Raw genomic sequence first — 18,729 nt, 5'->3', positions numbered from 1 at the left:
CTTTCTGAGCCCTCTGGTCTCTCCCTGCCCTCTCTGATTTATCTCTGTTGAATCTGTGTTATCTCTGTAACCTGTAGTCTCTCCCTGCCCTCTGTGTCTAATCTCTGTGCCCTCTATGTTCCTTCTGTCCCCTATAGTCTCTCCCTGCCCTCTCTGTCTTATCTCTATTCCCTCTGTGTTCTCAATGACCACCACGGTCTGTCCCTGCCCTCTCTGACATATCTCTGTTCCCTCTATGTTCCTTGTGTCCCCTATAGTCTCTCTGTCCCCCCTGTGATCTTTCTGTCCCCCATGGTCTCTCCCTGCCCTCTCTGACTTATCTCTGTTCCCCCTATGACTTTCTGTCCCCTATAGACTCTCCCTGCCCTCTCAGTCTTATCTCTGTTCCCCTTCAGTTCTTTCTGTCCCCTCTGGTCTCTCCCTGTTCCTTGTTTCTTCTCTCTGTCCCCTCTGGTCTCTCCATATCCCTCTCTGTCTTATCTCTGTTCCCTCTGTGTTCATTCTGTCCCCTCTAATCTCTCCCTGCCATCTCTGTCGTCTCTGTGTTCCCTCTGTGTTCTTTCTGTCAACTTTGGTCTCTCACTGCCCTCTCTGCCTTATCTTTGTACCCTCTATGTTCTCTCTGTCCACTCTACTGTACTCTCTCCCTACATTCTCTGACATATCTCTGTCCCACAATGTTCTTGGTATTCCCTATAGTCTCTCCCTGCCATCCCTGTCTTATCTCTGTTCATTCTGCGTTCTTTCTGTGCCCTCTGGCCCCTCCCTGCCCTCTCTAACTTATCTCAGTTCCCTATGTGTTGTCTCTGTCCCCTTTAGTCTCTCATACCCCTCTCTCTCTTATCTCTGTTCCCACTATGTTCTTTCTGTCTGCTATAATCTCTCCCTGCCCTCACTGTATTATCTCTGTTCCCTCTGTGTTCTTTCTGTCCCCTCTGGCCTTTCCCTGACCTCTCTGACATATCTCTGTTCCCTCTCTGTACTTTGTGTCCCATCTAGGCTCTCCCTGACCTCTCTGATTTATCTGTGTTAACTCTATGTCCTCTCTGTCGCCTCTCTTGACTCTCCCAGGCCTCTCTGTGCTATCTCTGTTCCCTCTAAGTTCTGTCTGTCCCCTATAGTCTCTCTCTGCCCTCTCTCTCTTCTCTCTGTTCCATCCGTGTTCTTCCTGTCCCCTCTGGCCTCTCCCTGCCCTCTCTGACTTATCTCTATTCCCTCCATGTACTTTCTGTCCCCTATAGTCTCTCCCTCCCCTCTCAGTCTTATCTCTGTTCCCCCTGTGTTCTTTCTGTCCCCTCTAGTCTCTCCCTGCCCTCTCTGACTTATCTGTGTTCCCTCTATGTTCATTCTCTCCAATACAGTCTCTCCCTGCCCTCTGTGTCTCATCTCTGTTCCCACTGTGTTCTTTCTGACTCCTCTGGTCTCTCCCTGCCCTCTCTGAATTATCTCTGTTCCCTCTATGTTCCTTCTGTCCCCTATAGTCTCTCCCTGCCCTCTCTCTCTTATCTCTGTTCCCTCTGTGTTCTTTGTGTCCCCTGCAGGTTCTCCCTGCAATTTTATGACTTATATCTGTTCCCTCTATGTTCTCTCTGTCCCCTCTAAACTCTCCGTGCCCTCTCTGTGTTATCTCTATTCCCAATATGTTCTGTCTGTCCCCTATAGACTCTCCCTGCCCTCTCTGTCTTCTCTCTGTTCCATCTGTCTTCTTACTGTCCCCTCTGGTCTCTCTCTGCCCTCTCTGACTTATCTCTGTTTTCTCTATGTTCTTTCTGTCCCCTATAGTCTCTCCCTGCCCTCTCACTATTTTCTGCTCCCTCTGTGTCCTTTCTGACGCCTCTAGTCTGTCCCTGCCCTCTCTGACTTATCTCTGTTCCCTCTATGTTATCTCCGTCCCCTGTAGTCTCTCCCTGCTCTCTGTGTCTTATCTCTGTTCCCTCCATGTTCCTTCTGTCCCCTATAGTCTCTCCCTGCCCTCTGTGTCTCATCTCTGTTCCCTCTACATTCATTCTGTCCCTTATAGTCTATCCCTGCCGTCTCTGATTTATCTGTTCCCTCTATATACTCTCTGTCCCCTCTAGTCTCTCCCTGCCCACTCTGACTTATCTCTGTTCACTCTGTGTTCTTTCTGTCCCCTCTAGACTCTCCTTGCCCTCTCTGTCTTATCTCTGTTCCCTCTATGTTCTTTCTGTACGCTATATTATCTCCCTGCCCTCTCTGTCTTATCTCAGTTCCCTCTGGATTCTTACGGTCCCTTCTGGTCTATTAATGCCCTCTCTGAATTATCTCTATTCTCTCTGTGTTCTTTCTGTCCCCTATAGTCTCTCCCTGCCTTCTCTGTCTTATCTCTGCTCCCCCTATGTTCTTTCAGTCCCCTCTGGTCTCTCCCTGCCTCTCTGACTTATCTCTATTCCCTCTATGTTCTCTCTGTCCCCTCTAGACTCTCCCTGCCCTCTCTATCTTATCTCTGTTACCTCTATATTCTTTCATTCCCCTATAGTCTCTCCTTGCCCTCTCAGTCTTAAATCTGTTCCCACTGTGATCTTTCTGTCCCCTCTAGTCACTCCCTGCCCTCTCTGTCTTATCTCTTTTCCCTCTATGTTCTTTCTGTCCCCTATAGTCACTCCCTGCCCACTCTGACTTATCTCTGTTCCCTCTATGTTCTTTCTGTCCCCCATAGTCTCTCCCTGCACTCTCAGTCTTATCTCTGTTCCCTCTGTGTTCTTTCAGTCCCCTCTGGACTCTCCCTGCCCTCTCTGACTTATCTCTGTTCCCTCTATGTTCTTTCTGTCCCCTCTGGTCTCCCCCTGCCCATTCTGCCTTATCTCTGTTCCCTCTATGTTCTCTCTGTCCCCTCTAGACTCTCCCTGCCCTCTCTGTCTTATCTTTTTTACCTCTAAGTGCTTTCTGTCCACAATAATCTCTCTCCATGCCCACTCCGTCATATGTCTATTCCCTCTGTGTTCTTTCTGTCCACTGTGGTCTCCCCCTGCCCTCTCTGACATATCTCTGTTAGCTGTATGTTCTTTCTGTCCCCTATAGACTCTCCGTTCTCTCTCAGTCTTATCCATGTTCCCCCTGTGCTCTTTCTGTTCCCTCTGGTCTCTCCCTGCCCTCTCTGACTTATTTCTGTTCCCTCTGTGTTCTTTCTGTCCCCTCTAGACTCTCCCTGCTCTCTCTGATTTATCTCAGTTCCCTCTATGTTCTTTCTGTCCCTAAAGTCCCCCCCTGCCCTCTCTGTCCTATCTCTGTTCCCTCTGTGTTCTTTCTGTCCCCTCTGGTCTCTCCCTGGTTCTTGTTTCTTCTCTCTCTCCCCTCTAGTTTCTCCCTGTCCCTTCTATCTTCTCTCTGTCCCGTCTGTGTTCTTCCTGTCCTCTCTCGTCTCTACATGTCCACCTCTGTCTTATCTCTCTTCTCTCTGTGTTCATTCTGTCCCCTCTAGTCTTCCCTGCCCTCTCGGTCTTATCCCTGTTCCCTTTAAGTTCCTTCTGTCCCCTCTAATCTCCCCCTGCCCTCTGTGTCGTCCTTGTGTTCCCTCTGTGTTCTTACTGTCAACTCTAGTCCCTCCCTGCCCTCTGTGCCTTATCTCTGTTCCCTCTATGTTCTCTCTCTCCACTCTACTCACTCCCTGCATTCTCTGACTTATCTCTGTCCCACTCTGTTCTTTCTATTCCCTATAGTCTCCCCCTGCCCTCCCTGCCTTATCTCTCTTCCCTCTGCTTTCTTTCTGCCCCTCTGGCCCCTACCTGCCCTCCCTAACATATCTCTGTTCCCTATGTGTTGTCTCTGTCCCCTCTAGCCTCTCATACCTCTCTCTGTCTTATCTCTGTTCCCTCTATGTTCTTTCTGTACAGTATAGTCTCTCCCTGCCCTCTCTGTATTATCTCTGTTCCCCCTTTGTTTTTCTCTCCAATCTGGTCTCTCCCAGGCCTCTCTGATTTATCTGTTCCCTCTATGTTCTCTCTGTCCCCTCTAGTCTCTCCCTGCCCTCTGACTTATCTCTGTTCAATCTATGATCATTCTCTACGCTACAGTATCTCCCTGCCCTCTGTGTCTTATCTCAGTTACCTCTGGGTTCTTTCAGTCCCCTCTGGTGTTTTCCTGCCCTCTCTGACTTATGTCTGTTCACTCTGTGTTCTTTCTGTCCCCTCTAGTCCCTCCCTGCCGTCTCTGACTTATCTCTGTTCCCTCTATGTTCTTTCTGTCCCCTATAGTCTCTCCCAGCCCTCTCTGTCTTATCTCAGTTCCCTCTGGGTTCTTTCTGTCCCCTCTGGTCTCTTAATGCCCTCTCTGACTTATCTCTGTTCCTCTGTGTTCTTTCTGTCCCCTATAGACTCTCCCTGCCCACTCTGACTTATCTCTGTTCCCTCTATGTTCTTTCTGTCCCCTATAGTCTCTCCCAGCCCTCTCTGTCTTATCTCTTTTCCCTCTATGTTCGTTCTGTCCTCGATAGTCTCTCCCTGCCCTCTCTGTCTTATTTCTGCTCCCTCTATATTCTCCCTGTACACTCTACTTTCTCCCTGCATTCTCTGACTTATCTCTGTCCCACTGTGTTCATTCTAATCCCTATAGTCTCTCCCTGCCCTCCCTGTCTTATCTCTTTTCCCACTGCTTTCTTTCTGTCCCCGCTGGCCCCTCCCTGCCCTCTCTAACTTATCTCTGTTCCCTCTGTGTTGTCTCTGTCCCCTGTAGAATCTCCCACCCCTATCTGTCTTATCTTTGTTCCCTCTATGTTCTTTCTGGCCCCTATAGACTCTCCCTGCCCTCTCTGTTTTATCTCTGTTCCCTCTCTGTTCTTTGTGTCCCTTCTTTTCTTTCCTTGACCTCTGTGACTTATCTTTGTTCCCTCTGTGTTCTTTGTGTACTCTCTAGTCTCTCTGCCCTCTCTGACTTATCTGTGTTCCCTCTACGTTCTCACTGTACTCTCTAAACTCTCCCTGGTCTCACTGTGTTATCTCTGTTCCCTCTATGTTCTGTCTGTCCCCCATAGACTCTCCCTGCCCTATCTGTCTTCTCTCTGTTCCATCTGGTTACTTCCTGTGCCCTCTAGTGTACCCCTGCCCTCTCTGACTTATCTCTGTTGCCACTATGTCCTTTCTGTCCCCAATAGTCTCTCCCTGTCCTCTCACTCTTATCTCTGTTCCCCCTGTGTCCATTCTGACCCCTCTAGTCTCTCCCTGCCCTCTCTGACTTATCTCTGTTCCCTCTATGTTATCTCCGTCCCCTGTTGTCTCTCCCTGCCCTCTGTGTCTTATCTCTGTTCCCTTTATGTTCCATCTGTCCTCTATAATCTCCCCCTGCCCCCTCTGTCTATTCTCTGTCCCCTCTGGTCTCTCCCTGTTCCTTCTGTCTTCACTCTATTCCCACTGTGTTCTTCTTGTCCCCTCTGGTCCCTCCCTGTCCCTTCTATCTTCTCTCTGTCCCGTCTGTGTTCTTCCTGTCCCCTCTGGTCTCTCAATGTCCCTCTCCCTCTTATCTCAGTTCCCTCTTTGTTCATCCTGTCCCCTCTGTCTTATATCAGTTCCCTCTATGTTCTTTCTGTCCCCTCTAATCTCTCCCTGCCCTCTCTGTCGTCTCTGTGTTCCGTCTGTGTTCTTTCTCTCCCCTCGCGTCTCTCACTGCCCTCTCTCCCTTCTCTCTGTTCCCTCTATGTCCATTCTGTCACCTAAAGTCTCTCCCTGCTCTCTTTGACTTATCTCTGTTCCCTCTATGTTCTTTCTGTCCCCTATACTCTCTTCCTGCCATGTCAGTCTTATCTGAATTCCCCCTGTGTTCTTTCTGTCCCCTCCAGTCTCTCCCTGCCCTCTCTGACTTAGCTCTGTTCCCTCTATGTTCTTTCTGTCCCCTATAGTCTCTCCCTGCCCCTCTCTGTTTAATCTCTGTTCCCTCTGTGTTCATTCTGTCGCCTCTGGTCTCTCCCTGTTCCTTCTGTCTTCTCCCTGTTCCCTCTATGTCCATTCTGTCCCCTAAAGTCTCTCCCTGCAATCTCTGTATTATTTCAATTCCCTTCGTGTTCTTTCTGTCCCCTCTGGTCTCACCCTGCCCTCTCTGACATATCTGTGTTCCCTCTATGGTCTTTCTGTCCCCTTAGTCTCTACTTGCCCTCTCGTCTTATCTCTGTTCACCCTGTGTTCTTTCTTTCCCCACTGGTCTCAACCTGCACTCTCTGACTTATCTCTGTTCCCTCTGTGTTCTTTCTGTCCCCTCCAGGCTCTCCCTGCCCTCTCTGAATTATCTGTGTTCCCTCTATGTTCTTTCTGTCCCCCATAGTCTCTCTCTCTGCCCTCTCTGAATTATCTCTGTTTCCTCTGTGTTTTTCTGACTCCTCTGATCTCTACCTGCCCTCTGTGATTTATCTCTGTTCAATCTGTGTTATCTCTGTAACCTGTAGTCTCTCTGCCCTCTGTGTCCTATCTCTGTTCCCTCTATGTTCTTTCTGTCCCCTCTGGTCTCTCCCTGCCCTCTCTGTCTTATCTCTGTTACGTCTATGTCCTTTCTGTCCCCTATAGTCTCTCATTGCCCTCTCTGTCATATATCTATTCCCTCTGTGTCCTTTCTGTCCACTCTGGTCTCTCCCTGCCCTCTCTGACCTATCTCTGTTCCCTCTATGTTCTTTCTGTTCCCTATAGACTCTCCCTGCCCTCTCAGTCCTATCTCTGTTCCCCCTGTGTTCTTTCTGTCCCCTGTAGTCTCTCCCTGCCCTCTCTGACTTATCTCTGTTCCCTCTATGTTCTTTCTGTACCCTATAGACTCCCCCTGCAATCTCTGTCTAAACTCTGTTCCCTCTGTGTTCTTTGTGTCCCCTCTGGTCTCTCCCTGTACCATCTGTCTTCTCTCTGCTCCCTCTGTGTTCATCATGTCCCCTCTGGTCTCTCCCTGTCCCTTCTATCTTCTCTCTGTCCCGACTGTGTTCTTCCTGTCCCCTCTGGTCTCTCTATGTCCCTCTCCGTCTTATCTCTGTTCCCTCTTTGTTCATCCTGTCCCCTGTAGTCTTCCCTGCCCTGTCTGTCCTATCTCAGTTCCCTCTATGTTCTTTCTGTCCCCTCTAATCTCTCCCTGCCCTCTCTGTCGTCTGTCTGTTCCATCTGTGTTCTTTCTCTCCCCTCTAGTCTCTCACTGCCCTCTCCCACTTATCTCTGTTTCCCCTAAGTACTTTCTTTCCCCTCTGGCCACTGCCTGCACTCTCTGACTTATCTCTGTTCCCTCTGTGTTCTTTCTGTCCCCTCTAGTCTCTCCGTGCCCTCTCTGTATTATATCTGTTCCCTCTATGTTCTTTCTGTCCCCCCTAGTCTCTCCCTACACACTCTGACTTATCTCAGTTCCCCCTGTCTTCTTTCTGTACCCAATAGTCCCTCCCTGCCATCTCTGACTTATATCTGTCCCTCTATGTTCTTAATTTCCCGTGTAGTCTCTCCCTGCCCTCTCTGACGTATCTCTATACCATGGGTTCTTTCTGTCCCCTCTAGTCTGTCCCTGCCCTATCTAACTTATCTCTGTTCCCTCTATGTTCATTGTGTCCCCTCTAGACTCTCCCTGCCCTCAATGTCTTATCACTGTTCCTCTATGTTCTCTCTGTCACCACTAGTGTCTCCCTGCCCACTATTTCGTATCTCTGATCACTCTTTATTCTTTTTTTGTCCCCTCTAGTCTCTCCCTGCCCTCTCTGTGTTATCTCTGCTCCCTCTGTGTTCTTTCTCTCCACTTTAGTCTACCCATGCCCCTTCTGTCTTATCTCTTCTCCCTCTGTGTTCTTTCTTTAACCTTCAGTCTCTCCCTGCCCACTCTGTCTTATCTCTGCTACCACTGTGCCCTCTCTATTCCCTTTAGTCTCTGCCTGCCCTCTCTGTCTTATCTCTCCTCCCTCTGTGTTCTTTCTAGTCCCTTTAGTCTCTCCCTGCCCTCTCTGTCTTATCTCTGCTCCCTCTGTGTTCTTTCTATTCCCTTTAGTCTCTCCCTGCCCTCTCTGTCTTATCTCTGCTCCCTCTTTGTTCTTTCTATTCCCTTTAGTCTCTCCCTGCACTCTCAAACTTATCTCTGTTCCGTCTATGTTCTCTCTGTCCTCTCTAGTCTCCCCTGCCCTCTCTGACTTATCTCTGTTCCCTCTATGTTCTCTCTGTCCCCTCTGGTCTCTTCCTAAACTCTCTGACTTATCTGTGTCCCTCTCTGTTCTTTCTATTGCCTAAGGCTTTCCCAGGCTCTCTGTCTTATCTCTGTTCCCTCCATGTTCTTGCTGTCCTCTATAGTGTCTCCCTGCCCTCCGTGTCTTATCTCTGTTCCCTCTGCGTTCTTTCTGTCCCCCCTTGGCCCCTCCCTGCCCTATCTGACTTATCTCTGTTTCCTCTGTGTTCTCTCTGTCCCCTGTAGTCTCTGCCTGCCCTCTCTGTCTTATCTCTATCCCTCTATGTTCTTCTGTCCCCTATAGTCTCTCCTTCCCCTCTCAGTTCTATCTCTGTTCCCTCTGTGATCTTTCTGTCCCCTCTAGTCTCTCCCTGCCCTCTCTCTGTCTTATCTCTGTTCCCTTTATGTTCTTTCTGTCCCGTCTGGTCTCTCCCTGCCCTCTCTGTTTTTTCTCTGTTACCTCTATATTCTTTATCTCCCCTATAGTCTCTCACTGCCCTCTCTGTCTTATCTCTATTCCCTGTGTGTTCTTTGTGTCCACTCTGGTCTCTCCCTGCCCTGTCTGACATATCTCTGTTCCCCCTATGTTCTTTGTGTCCCCTATAGTCTCTCTGTTCCCTCTGTATTCCTTCTGTCGCCTCTAGTCCCTCCCTGCCCTCTCTGACTTAACTCTGTTCCCTCTACGTTCTTTCTGTCCCCTAAAGTCTCTCCCTGCCCTCTGTCTTATCTCTGTTCCCTCTATGTTCTTTCTGTCCACTCTGGTTTCTCCCTGCCTTTTCTCTGACATATCTCTGCTCCCTCTATGTTCTTTGTGTCGCCTATAGTCTCTCCCTGCCCTCCCAGTCCTATCTCTGTTCCCCCTGTGTTCTTTCTGTCCCCTCTGGTCTCTCCCTGCTCTCACTAACTTATCTCTGTTCCCTCTATGTTCTTTCTGTCCCCTATAGCCACTCCCTGCCCTCTCAGTCTTAACTCTGTTCCCTCTGTGTTCTTTCTGTCCCCTCTGCTCTCTCCCTGCTCCTGTTGTCTTCTCTTTGTTCTCTCTGTGTTCTTCTTGTCCCCTCTGGTCTCTCCCTGTCCCTTCTATCATGTCTCTGTCCCGTCTGTGTTCTTCCTGTCCCCTCTGGTCTATCCATGTCCCTCTCCGTCTTAACTCCGTTCAGTCTGTGTTCATCCTGTCCCCTCTAGTCTTTCCAGCCCCCTCTGCCTTATCACAGTTCCCTCTATGTTCTCTCTGTCCCCTCTAATCTCTCCCTGCCCTCTCTGTCGTCTCTCTGTTCCCTGTGTGTTCTTTCTCTCCCTGCCCTATCTCTCTTATCTCTGTTCCCTCTATGTCCATTCTGTCCCCTAAAGTTGCTCCCTGCCCTCTCTGTTTTATTTCTATACCCTTCGTGTTCTTTCTGTCCCCTCTGGTCTCTCTCTGCCCTCTCTGACATATCTCTGTTACCTCTATGTTCTTTCTGTCCCCTATAATCTCTACTTGCCCTCTCAGTGTTATCTCTGTTCCCCTGTGTTCTTTCTTCCACCAACTGGTCTCTCCCTGCCCTCTCTGACATATCCCTGTTCCCTCAGTGTTCTTTCAGAACCCTCTGGTCTCTCCCTGCCCTCTCTGATTTATCTCTGTTCAATCAGTGTTATCTCTGTAACCTGTAGTCTCTCCCTGCCCTCTGTGTCTTATCTCTGTTCCCTCTATGTTCCTTTTGTCCCCTATAGTCTCTCCCTGCCCTCTCTGTCTTATCTCTGTTCCCACTGTGTTCTTTCTGTCCCCTCTTGTCTCTCCCTGCCCTCTCTGATTTATCTCTGTTCCCTCTGTGTACTTTCTGACCCCTCTGGTCTCTCCCTGCCCTCTCTGATTTATCTCTGTTCAATCTGAGTTATCTCTGTAACCTGTAGACTCTCCCTGCCCTCTGTGTCTTATCTGTGTTCCCTCTATGTTCTTTCTATCCCCTCTAGTCTCTCCCTGTCCTCTCTGACTTATCTCAGTTCCCTCTATGTCCTGTCTGTCCACTCTAATCTCTCCCTGCCCTCTCTGTCTTATCACTGTTCCCTCTATCTTCTTTCTGTACCCTATAGTATCTCCCTGTCCTCTCTGTCATATCTCAGTTCCCTCTGGTTTCTTTCTGCCCTTCTGGACTCTTCCTGCCCTCTCTGACTTATCTCTATTCCCTCTGTGTTCTTTGTTTCCCCTCTAGTCCCTCCCTGCCCTCTCTGACTTATCACTGTTCCCTCTACGTTCTTTCTGTCCCTCCTAGTCTCTCCCTGCCCTCTCTGACTTATCCCTGTTCCCTCTGTGTTCTTTCTGAGCCCTCTGGTCTCCCCAGCTCTCTCTAACTTATCTCTGTTCCCTCTATGTTCCTTCTGTCCCCTATAGTCTCTCCCTGCCCTCTCTGTCTTATCTCTATTCCCTCTGTGTTCTCACTGACCACCACGGTCTGTCCCTGCCCTCTCTGACATATCTCTGTTCCCTCTATGTTCCTTGTGTCCCCTATAGTTTCTCTGTCCCCCCTGTGATCTTTCTGTCCCCAATGGTCTCTCCCTGCCCTCTCTGACTTATCTCTGTTCCCCCTATGACTTTCTGTCCCCTATAGACTCTCCCTGCCCTCTCAGTCTTATCTCTGTTCCCCCTCAGTTCTTTCTGTCCCCTCCAGTCTCTCCCTGCCCTCTCTGACTTATCTCTGTTCCCTCTATGTTCTTTCTGTCCCCTACAGTCTCCCCCTGCCCTCTCTGTCTAATCTCTGTTCCCTCTTAGTTCATCCAGGCCCCTCTAGTCTTCCCTGCCATCTCTGTCTTATCTCAGTTCCCTCTATGTTCTTTCTGACCTCTCTAATCTCTCCCTGCCCTCTCTTTGGTCTCTCTGTTCCCTATGTGTTCTTTCTCTCCCCTCTAGTCTCTCACTGCCCTCTCTCTCTCTCTTATCTCTATTCCCTCTATGCCCATTCTGTCCCCTAAAGTCTCTCCTTGGCCTCTCTGTCTTATTTCTATTCCCTCCGTCTTCTTTCTGTCCCCTCTGGTCTCTACCTGCCCTCTCTGACATATCTCTGTTCCCTCTATGTTCATTCTGTCCCCTATAGTCTCTACTTGCCCTCTCTGTCTTATCTCTATTCCCTCTGTGTACTCACTGTCCACCCCGGTCTGTCCCTGCCCTCTCTGACATATCTCTGTTCCCTCTATGTTCTTTGTGTCCCCTATAGTCTCTCTGTTCCCCCTGTGTTCTTTCTGTCCCCTCTGGTCTCTCCCTGCCCTCTCTGACTTATCTCTGTTCCCCCTATGACTTTCTGTCCCCTATAGACTCTCCCTGCCCTCTCAGTCTTATCTCTGTTCCCCCTGTGTTCTTTCTGTCCCCTCCAGTCTCTCCCTGCCCTCTCTGACTTATCTCTGTTTCCTCTATGTTCTTTCTGTCCCCTATAGTCTCCCCCTGCCCTCTCTGTCTAATCTCTGTTCCCTCTGTGTTCTTTCTGTTCCTTCTGTCTTGTCTCTGTTCCCTCTGTGTTCTTCTTGTCCCCTCTGGTCTCCCCCTTGTGCCTTCTATCTTCTCTCTGTCCCGTCTGTGTTCTTCCTGTCCCCTCTGGTCTCTCCATGTGACTCTCCGTCTTATCTCTGTTCCCTCTTTGTTCATCCTGTCCCCTCTAGTCTTCCCTGCCCTCTCTGTCGTCTCTCTGTTCCCTATGTGTTCTTTCTCTCCACTCTTCTCACTCACTGCCCTCTCTCTCTTATCTCTATTCCCTCTATGCCCATTCTGTTCCCTAAAGTCTCTCCCTGGCCTCTCTGTCTTATTTCTATTCCCTCCGTCTTCTTTCTGTCCCCTCTGGCCTCACCCTGCCCTCTCTGACATATCTCTGGTCCCTCTATGTTCTTTCTGTCCCCTATAGTCTCTACTTGCCCTCTCAGTCTTATCTCTGTTCCCTCTGTGTACTTTCTTTCCCCACTGGTCTCTCCCTGCACTGTCTAACTTTTCTCTGTTCCCTCTGTGTTCTTTCTGTCCCCTCTAGTCTCTCCCTGCCCTCTCTGAATTATCTCTGTTCCCTCTATGTTCTTTCTGTCCCCCCTAGTCTCTCCCTGTCCTCTCTGACTTATCTCTGTTCCCTCTGTGTTCTTTCTGTCCCCTCTAGTCTCTCCCTGCCATCTCTGAATTATCTCTGTTCCCTCTATGTTCTTTCTTTCCCCTCTAGTCTCTTCCTACCCTCTCTGACTTCTCTCTATACCCTGTGGTCTTTCTGTCCCCGCTAGTCTCTCCCTGCCGTATCTAACTTATCTCTGTTCACACCATGTTCATTGTGTCCCCTCTAGACTCTCCCTGCCCTCACTGTCCTATCACTGGTCCCCCTATGTTCTCTCTGTCCCCTTTAGTCTCTCCCTGCCTTTTCTGTCTTATCTCTGATCACTCTTTGTTCTTATTTTCTCCCCTCTGGTCTCTCCCTGCCCTCTCTGTGTTATCTCTGCTACCTCTGTGTTCTTTCTCTCCACTTTAGTCTAACCATGCGCCTTCTGTCTTATCTCTTCTCCCTCTATGTTCTTTCTATTCCCTTAAGTATCTCCCTGCTCTCTCTGTCTTATCTCTGCTCCCCCTGTGTTCATTCTATTCCCTTTAGTCTCTGTCTGCCCTCTCTGTCTTATCTCTGCCCCCTCTGTGTTCTTTCTATTCCCTTTAGTCTCTCCTTGCCCTCTCTGTCTTATCTCTGCTCCCTCAGTGTTCTGTCTATTCCCTTTAGTCTCTCCCTGCACTCTCCGACTTATCTCTGTTCCGTCTATGTTCTCTCTGACCACTCTAGTCTCCCCTGCCCTCTCTGACTTATCTCTGGTCCCTCTATGTTCTCTGTGTCCCCTCTAGTCTCTTCCAGTACTCTCAGACTTATGTCTGTTCCTCTGTGTTCTTTCTATTCTCTATAGGCTCTCCCAGGCCTCTCTGTCTTATCTCTGTTCCCTCTGTGTTATTTCTGTCCCCTCTAGTCTCTCCCTGCCTTCTCTGAAATATCTCTGTTCCCTCTATGTTCTTTCTGTCCCCTATAGTCTCTCCTTGCCCTCTCAGTCATATCACTGTTCCCCCTGTGTTCTTTCTGTCCCCTCTGGTCTCTCGCTGCCCTCTCTGACTTATCTCTGTTCCCTCTATGTTCTTTCTGTCCCCCATAGTCTCTCCCTGCCCTCTCAGTCTTATCTCTGTTCCCCCTGTGTTCTTTCTGTCCCCTCCACTCTCTCCCTGCCCTCTCTGACTTATCTCTGTTCCCGCTATGTTCTTTCTGTCCCCTATAGTCTCTCCCTGCCCTCTCTGTCTAATCTCTGTTCCCTCTGTCTTGTTTCTGTCTCCTCTGTTGTCTCCCTGTTCCTTCTCTCTTCTCTCTGATCCCTCTGTGTTCTTCTTGTCCCCTCTGGTCTCTCCCTGTCCCTTCTATCTTGTCTCTGTCCCGTCTGTGTTCTTACTGTCCCCTCCGGTCTCTCCATGTCCCTCTCCGTCTTGTCTCTCTTCCCTCTGTGTTCATCCTGTCCCCTGTAGTCTTCCCAGCCCTCTCTGTCTTATCTCAGTTCCCTCTATGTTCTTTCTGTCCCCTCTAATCTCTCCCTGCTCTCACTGTCGTCTCTCTGTTCCCTCTGTGTTCTTTCTCTCCCCTCTAGTCTCTCCCTGCCCTTCTCTCTCTTATCTCTGTTCCCTCTATGTCCATTCTGTCCCCTAAAGACTCTCCCTGCCCTCTCTGTCTTATTTCTATTCCCTTCGTGTTCTTTCTGTCCCCTCTGGTCTCTCTCTGCCCTCTCTGACATATCTCTGTTCCCTCTATGTTCTTTCTGTCCCCTATAGTCTCTACTTTTCCTCTCAGTCTTATCTCTGTTCCCCCTGTGTTCTTTCTTTCCCCACTGGTCTCTCCCTGCCCTCTCTGTCTTATTTCTATTCCCTCCGTGTTCTGTCTTTCCCCTCTGTGTTCTCTCCCTGTCCTGTCTGAATTATCTCTGTTCCCTCTATGTTCTTTCTGTCCCCACTAGTCTCTCCCTGCCCTCTCTGACTTATCTCTGTTCCCTCTGTGTTCTTTCTGTCCCCTCTAGTCTCTCCCTGCCCTCCCTGACAGATATCTCATCCCTCTCTGTTCTCTCTGTCCCATCTAGTCTCTCCCTGCCCTCTGTGACTTCTCTGTTCCCTCTATGTTCTTTCTGTCCCCTCTAGTTTCTCCCTGCCCTCTCAGACTTATCTATGTTCCCTCTGTATTCTTCCTGTCACTTCTGGTCTCTCCCTGTCCCTTCTGTTTTCTCTCAGTTCCCGTTGTGTTCTTCCTGTCCCCTCTGGTCTCCCAGTCCCTCTGTGTCTTATCTCTGTTTCCTCTGTGTTCTTCCTGTCCCCTCTGTACTCTCCCTGTCCCTTCTGTCTTCTCTCTCTCCCCTCTGTTGTTTCCCTGTCCCTTGTGTATTCTCTCTGTTCCCTCTGTGTTCTTCCTGTAACCCCTGGTCTCTCCCTGTCCCTTCTGTCTTATCTCTGTCCCCACTGTGTTCTTCCTGTCCCCTCTCCTCTCCCTGCCCCTCTCTCTTTTATCTCTGTTCCCTCTGTGTTCTTTCTGTCCCCTCTGGATTCTCTCTGTCCCTTCTGTCTTCTCTCTGTTCCCTATATGTTCTCCCTGTCCCCTCTATCTTCTCTATGTTCCCTCTGTTTTCTTCCTGTCCCCTCTGGTCACTCCCTGTCCCTTCTGTCTTCTCTCTGTCCCCTCTGGTCTCTCCCTGTCCCCTCTATCTGCTCTCTGTCCCCTCTGTGTTCCTCCTGTCCCCTCTCGTCTATCCCAGTCCCCTCTATCCACTCTCTGTTCCCTCTGTGTTCTTCATGACCCCTCTGGTCTCTCTGTCCCTTCTGTCTTCTCTCTGTCCCCTCTGTGTTCTCACTGTCCCCTCTAACTTCTCTCTGTTCCCTCTGTGTTCTTCTTGTCCCTTCTGGATTCTCCCTGTCCCTTCTATCTTCTCTCTGTCCCGTCCGTGTTCTTCCTGTCCCCTCTGGTCTATCCCAGTCCCCTCTATCTACTCTCTGTTCCCTCTGTGTTCTTCATGACCCCTCTGGTCTCTCTGTCCCTTCTGTCCTCTCTCTGTCCCCTCTGTGTTCTCACTGTCCCCTCTATCTTCTCCCTGTCTCCTCGGTGTTCTTCATGTCCCCTGTGGTCTCTCCCTGTCCGTTCTGTCTTCTCTCTGTTCCCTCTGTGTTCTGCTTGTCCCCTTTGGTTCTCTTCATGTCCCCACTGGTCTCTTCCTGCCCCCTCTCTCTTCTCTGTGTTCCCTCTGTGTTCTTCTCTCCCCTTTGATCTCTCCCTGTGCCCTCTCTCTTCTCTCTGTGTTCTTCCAGTCCTCTCTGGTCTCTCCCTGTTCCCTCTGTCTTCTCTCTCTCTGCCCCTTTGTGTTCTTCCTGACCACTCTGTCTCCCCTCTGTCCCCTCTGTTCCCCCTAATCCCTCTGGTTTCTGTCTTCTCTCAGTCCCCTCTGTCTTCTTCATGTCCCCTTCTGGTCTCTCCCTGTTCCCTCTGTGCTCTACCGGTCACTTTGTGCTCTCCCTGTTCCCTCTGTTCTCTCCCCAATCCCTCTGTGCTCTTCCTGTCCCCCCTGTGCCCTTCCTGTCTTCTCTGTCCCCCCTGTCCTCTCCCTGCTCCGTCTGTGCTCTCCCTGTCACTTTGTTCTCTCCCTGTTCTCTCTGAGCTCTCCCTTTTCCCTCTGTGCTCACCCTGTCCCCTCTCTTCTTTCCTTCTCCTTTCTCTGTCCCTTCTCTGCTATCCCTGTCTCTCTGTGCTCTTCCTGTCCCCTCTGTGCTCTCCCTGTCCTCTCTGTTGTCCCTCATTACACACTACTTTCTCTCTCTGCTCTTTCTCTCTGTTCTCTCTCTACCCTCTCAGTGATCTCTCTATCCTCTCTACTCTCTCTCTTTGCTATATCTGCCCTCTCTTTTGTCTCTTTGTCCTCTCTACTTTCTCTCTCTGCGCTCTCAGTGATCTCTGTATCCTCTCTACTTTCTCTCTGTGCTCTATCTGCCCTCTCTTTTGTCTCTTTGTCCGCTCTACTTTCTCCCTCTGCCCTCTCTGTGATCTTTCTATCCGCTCTACGTACTTTCTCTCTGTGCTCTATCTGCCCTCTCTTTTGTCTCTTTGTCCTCTCTACTTTCTCTCTGTGCTCTGTGTGTCATCTCTGTACTCTGGTTGCCCTCTCTGAACTCTATCTGCATTTCCTGTATTCTATTTACGTCCTTTGTACTCTCTCTGTACTCACTTTGGCCTCTCTGTTCTCTCTATTTTCACCCTGTCCTCTATCTTCCCTTTCTGTCGTCCCTCTTCTCCAACTGTCCTCTCTATTCTCTCCCTGCCCTCACTGTACTCTCTGTGTCCTCTGTATCTTATCTGTGCTCTTTCTGTACTCACTGTCCTGTCTCTCCTTCTTTGTGCTCACTCTGCTTTCTCTGTGCTCTCTTTCCACTCTCTGTGACCATCACTGCAGCTTGCCAAGTGTCAGTATTCAACACTACAACACCAAACAACCAATGGAATGTAATAAATCTTGGTATGCATTTGCAAAGGATTAAGATACACATTAGTCTTTATAACTGTTCTATAACTATTAGCGTAAAATTAGTTATTATACCAAATATATATTTTCCGTCGGATCCCTGCCAACTACTCACTCATAACGAGTGCACCTCAGCACATGTGTGGACTTCGGTCCTACGTTCATAGACATCTATGACGTAGTGCAGAGGGCGGCCACTAGAGGGAACCCAAGAGTTGGAGCTTAATCTGAGACGATTCTCTCCAATGCCAGGATTGTATCCGGTGTGGCTTAGTGGATGAAGCATCAGCACGTAGAGCTGAAAACCCGGGTTCAAACCCCGGCGCCGGGGAGAATTTTTCTCCGTTCCATTACTCTTTCATCGTAAGCCTTTTTATGATAAACAATTTTTTTTTTAACTCAAAGGTCTATTACACTATTTCAGGGGCTAATGACTATTATGTAAAATAATAATAATAATAATAATAATAATAATAATAAATATATACAACGGAGAGTCAAAAAGTAACCTTAATAATTGTTTTATTAATTGAATATGTACGTAAGACTACAAACACTTCATCACTTTTCAACATAGTCCTCACTACGTTCAATGCATGATGAAAAGTGAGCAAGTGTTTGTAGTCTTATTGTACATATTCAAATAATGAAACAGTTATTAAAGTTACTTTTTGACTCTCCCTACAACAGCTACATGCATTTAGTGTGCCAGCTACATATTTTGTAAAGCACAGATGTTTATTAAGGATGAATACTCGAACCAATAATCCATAACTTTCATACGAATCTAATCAATGTCGCTTTAACGAAAATAAGTTCATTATATTGACATTAAACTAAATAAAGTAATAAATACTGTGTCTCAATTCACATGTCAATTCAAAAGCTCACTCGTTTACAAGCCTTCCACACTACAAGTATGAATTGAAAATTTCATACCAATTAAGCCGAAATCAGTCGACAAGTACCAGTGACTTAGTGCTCGAAATTAACCATCTGTGCAATAGCAAAATACATAATTCAAAAGTATAAATTACGCAAGTACTGTATCTACACAGAAAACTAACCTTTTACCATCAGATACATACATGAACTAATGTGCGTTTCTGTATCCCCCACCATGAGACGCCTCTCCTCACTGCTTCTTTCTTCTTCTAATATATCTTCTGTTTTTCTTTGGAATAATCAGCTTTATACAGCCAACCAATCTGGAAGGAATATTTCAGATCTCACTAAACATAATGCAGAAAACATTCTAGCCTTCACTGTGATTATGATGTTTATGATGATGATGATAGTTACTTATGTCAATCTTCGTCTTAACAGTATTTATTTATTCAAATTAATTTTATTCATTTATGGAATTCAGTCTAATTAAATCACTTTATTTAATTTAATCCAATTAAATTAATTTACTTCATTTCAGTTATTTATTTTTTTATTCATTCATTTATTTAAATAATTTTAGCTAATAATGTTATGTTATTTAATTAATTATTAAATTAATTTAATTTAATTCATTTATTGCATTTTATTCATTTATTCCATTTAATAATCGAATTTAATATAATTCACTTATTTATTTAATAAACCTTAATTAATTCATTTACGTCATTCCATTTTATTTATTTATTTCATATATTTAATTCATTTATTTTAATTTAATTAATCGATTAATTAAATTTAATTAATTTATTCAATTCAATTACATTTATTATTATTATTATTATTATTATTATTATTATTATTATTATTATTATTATTATTATTATTATTATTATTATCACTTTCCCTAAACAGGGATTACCTAGAAGACAAAGTATACCATTTACAAAAACAATAATTTGTTATGAATATAAAACAAAAGCAAGAAAGAGGAAAAGAAATTACAGTGCAAAGTCTTATCTGAGGTGATTTTTTAACTATGCAATCCAACCTTTAGTTTAATTTCTTGTTCAAATTTGTTTTGTTTAATTTTTTTACCACACACAAATTTACACGGCATGCTGACATCATACTAATTAACCGAAATAAAAAAACTGGTCTCATTCTTGACCCAACAGTAAGGTTTGAAATTAATGAAGATCAACCAAAGCATGTAGGGCCTAC

The 18,729-nt window shown here is 47.4% G+C and overlaps 1 long non-coding RNA gene across 2 annotated transcripts in view; it reads right to left on the bottom strand.

Moving 5' to 3' along the window:
• Positions 1 to 18,729, bottom strand: part of LOC138716214 (uncharacterized) — a 143,871-nt gene that overhangs the window by 104,847 nt on the left and 20,295 nt on the right. For both annotated transcript variants that reach the window (XR_011336589.1, XR_011336588.1), the window contains exons 4-5: positions 17,709 to 17,828; positions 16,476 to 16,575 (exon numbers count right to left, since the gene is read on the bottom strand). This is a non-coding gene — a long non-coding RNA (uncharacterized lncRNA). The remainder of the gene's footprint in view (positions 1 to 16,475; positions 16,576 to 17,708; positions 17,829 to 18,729) is intronic.

Source organism: Periplaneta americana, chromosome 16 (assembly GCF_040183065.1).
Source record: "Periplaneta americana isolate PAMFEO1 chromosome 16, P.americana_PAMFEO1_priV1, whole genome shotgun sequence".
Classification (NCBI taxonomy): domain Eukaryota; kingdom Metazoa; phylum Arthropoda; class Insecta; order Blattodea; family Blattidae; genus Periplaneta; species Periplaneta americana.
The sequence above is the reverse complement of the archived record's forward strand: the minus strand, read 5'-3'. Positions and strand labels throughout refer to the sequence as shown.